Below are 2,500 nucleotides of genomic sequence, written 5' to 3'. Positions count from 1 at the left end.
GTGTGTCAAAGCGTGCGGACTCATCCACATACCCTACACCACGTCTGCTATGTTAAAAAAACAACAAAACCAACAAGGAGCAGGATGTCTGACACAACGCGCTGGTGGGACTGTATAATAATAACAATAATAGTATTTTAAATAGCATTGGATCTTGCGCAGAGACAAATCTAAGCGCTTTCACACCAGTCGTTCACACGCATGCATAACTCAAAACTGAAGAAACTGAAGACGAGGAAGAGGTAGGGGAGAGAGGCTATCTTGTAAAGAGGTGGGTTTTAAGGCCAGACTTGAATAAGCTGAGTGCGGAGACCTAACGAAACGAACGAGGAAGTTCATTCCAAATACAAGGTCCAGAGACAGAGAAAGAACGGCGTCCAACAGTGGAGTGTTTGAATCTGGGTGTGCGTAAACAGAGTGGATCCGAAGCCGATCGTAGAGAGCGAGATGGAGTGTAGAGGTGAAGGCAGCCACAAAGATAGGAAGGGGGTTGGGGGTGGGGAGAGATCTGCTGTTTCGTTCCTTTCAGATGTTTCTGTTGTTGGAGCGTGGAGAGGGAGGAAGGAAAAGGTTGGGGTGGGGGACGGGGACGCTGGGCATATTTGTTCAGGAAGAAGTACTTGGTTTGCGCATGTAGGTTACTGAAAGAGAAATGTTAGCGTAGGGGGAAATAAACCGTAGCAGAAAAAGTGTTAAATTAACTGCTCGGATGGATGACAGCGCGTGTACCTGAAGAGAAATAGTTTAGCAGTAGATCTTTTGGTGGAAATATGACATAGTTGTGAAACAATAAAGGAAAGAAGACAGCGAATATGGTGAAGGAGAAATGGAAGTTTGCGCGGGAAATACAGCGAAGCGTGACAACGTATGATGGAAGACAGCTGGCGTACCGTGACATATTGAGGAGGGAGACGACGCTTTTCTGGCGGGGACATTACCATTTGTATTTGTATTTCTCTTTTTAGTCACAACAGATTTCAATGTGTGAAATTCGGGCACTACAAGCGCCACCCATTTTTTTTTTTTTTTTTTTTCTGTGTGCAGTTTTATTTGTTTTTTTCCTATCAAAGTGGATTTTTCTACAGAATTTTGCCAGGAACAATTCTTTTGTTACCGTGGGTTCTTTTACGTGCGCTAAGTGCATGCTGCACATGGGACCTCGGTTTATAGTCTCATCCGAATGACTAGCGTCCAGACCACCACTCAGGGTCTAGTGGACGGGGAGAAAATATCGGCGGCTGAGCCATGATTTGCACCAGCGCGCTCAGATTCTCTTACTTCCTTGGCGGATGCGTTACCTCTAGGCCATCACTCCACATTATGACGATAGGCTGGGGAGAAAACACAGGGAACAGTTCTGAGTGAGTGAGTACATAGACGCCGAGTGCAACACCCTTACCTCGTAGTGAACTCCCATTTTGATCTAGTGTGGGAACATACCATTAATAATATGACTGGCAAAGCAAATGAAACGCCTAATATATGCCTGGTACACTAGGAAGCTGTTTCTTCAAAGACAGACAAATCAACTGTAACGGCCTCAACTGCTCACCTCTTCAAAACCAGCGCAGGAACACGACTCACAACCTTCCATGAAGCAATCAGCAGTGAATAATCTCCAGATCACGTTCCATATCATGTCAGTCCATCTACAGTCTTTTCTTTTCTTTTTTTCTTTTTATCACAAAATAAATCTTTCATAGAAGCATGAGCAAATAGAGAGTAACAGAAGAACAGCTTTTTGCCTCCAACTATCAGACTGGGATGCCTTCTCTCCGGACCAAGTTCAAAACAAGCCCGTTTATTCAAATAAAGTCCGCGAATAAATTTATCTCCTAACAATATATTTCACTACTGACACACTTTTGATATAATCCGTAGTGCAGAAAACCACCTTTTGTTTCCTTTAGAAAAAAATGTTGTTTTTTTTACATCCTCTGCCTCTGTTGGGAAAGCCTTGGGCAGTGTTGAAGGAAACGTGATAGGTTTTGCCGAGTGCTGCTGCAGACATTATCTGGTAAGAATCTGGGACCGATAGAGTTGTTAATGCACTGCAGGAACCGTGACAACAGTAACATTAGACAGCTGCAGGGTTTGTTTGTTTGTTTGTTGGTTGGTTGTTGTTGTTTTTTTTTTTTTTTTTTTTACCACAGCAGAAATACGGGCCAACAATCGATAGAAAAACAACAACAAAAAAGATTTTTTAATTGGAGATTTGGGCAAGTATCTTGGTTGAGTATTTAATTGAGGAGTGGGAAGTAGTGTAGCATTTTGGAAAGGGATAGAAACCTCCCCCCAGAGATGAAACAGTTAATGGGTGAAAGGTATAGGGTGGAGACTGGTGGATATTAAATCAGTAGAACCGAACATTACTTCACCCACGTATATGCATGCACATATTATGCTGAATCGTTTGAGGAGGGGACAGATGAGAGAGAGACAGAGACAGAGAACTCTGAACTCTGAATAATTTAATGAACAGACCTCAGACCAGTGTCAA

The 2,500-nt window shown here is 43.0% G+C and overlaps 1 protein-coding gene across 1 annotated transcript in view; it reads right to left on the bottom strand.

Moving 5' to 3' along the window:
* The window catches only part of LOC143285295 (carbonic anhydrase-related protein 10-like), a 138,428-nt gene that overhangs the window by 15,961 nt on the left and 119,967 nt on the right, over nt 1-2,500 (bottom strand). The gene's annotated exons all lie outside the window — the stretch shown is intronic.

Source organism: Babylonia areolata, chromosome 8, assembly GCF_041734735.1.
Source record: "Babylonia areolata isolate BAREFJ2019XMU chromosome 8, ASM4173473v1, whole genome shotgun sequence".
NCBI classification, from domain to species: Eukaryota; Metazoa; Mollusca; class Gastropoda; order Neogastropoda; family Buccinidae; genus Babylonia; species Babylonia areolata.
The sequence above is the reverse complement of the archived record's forward strand: the minus strand, read 5'-3'. Positions and strand labels throughout refer to the sequence as shown.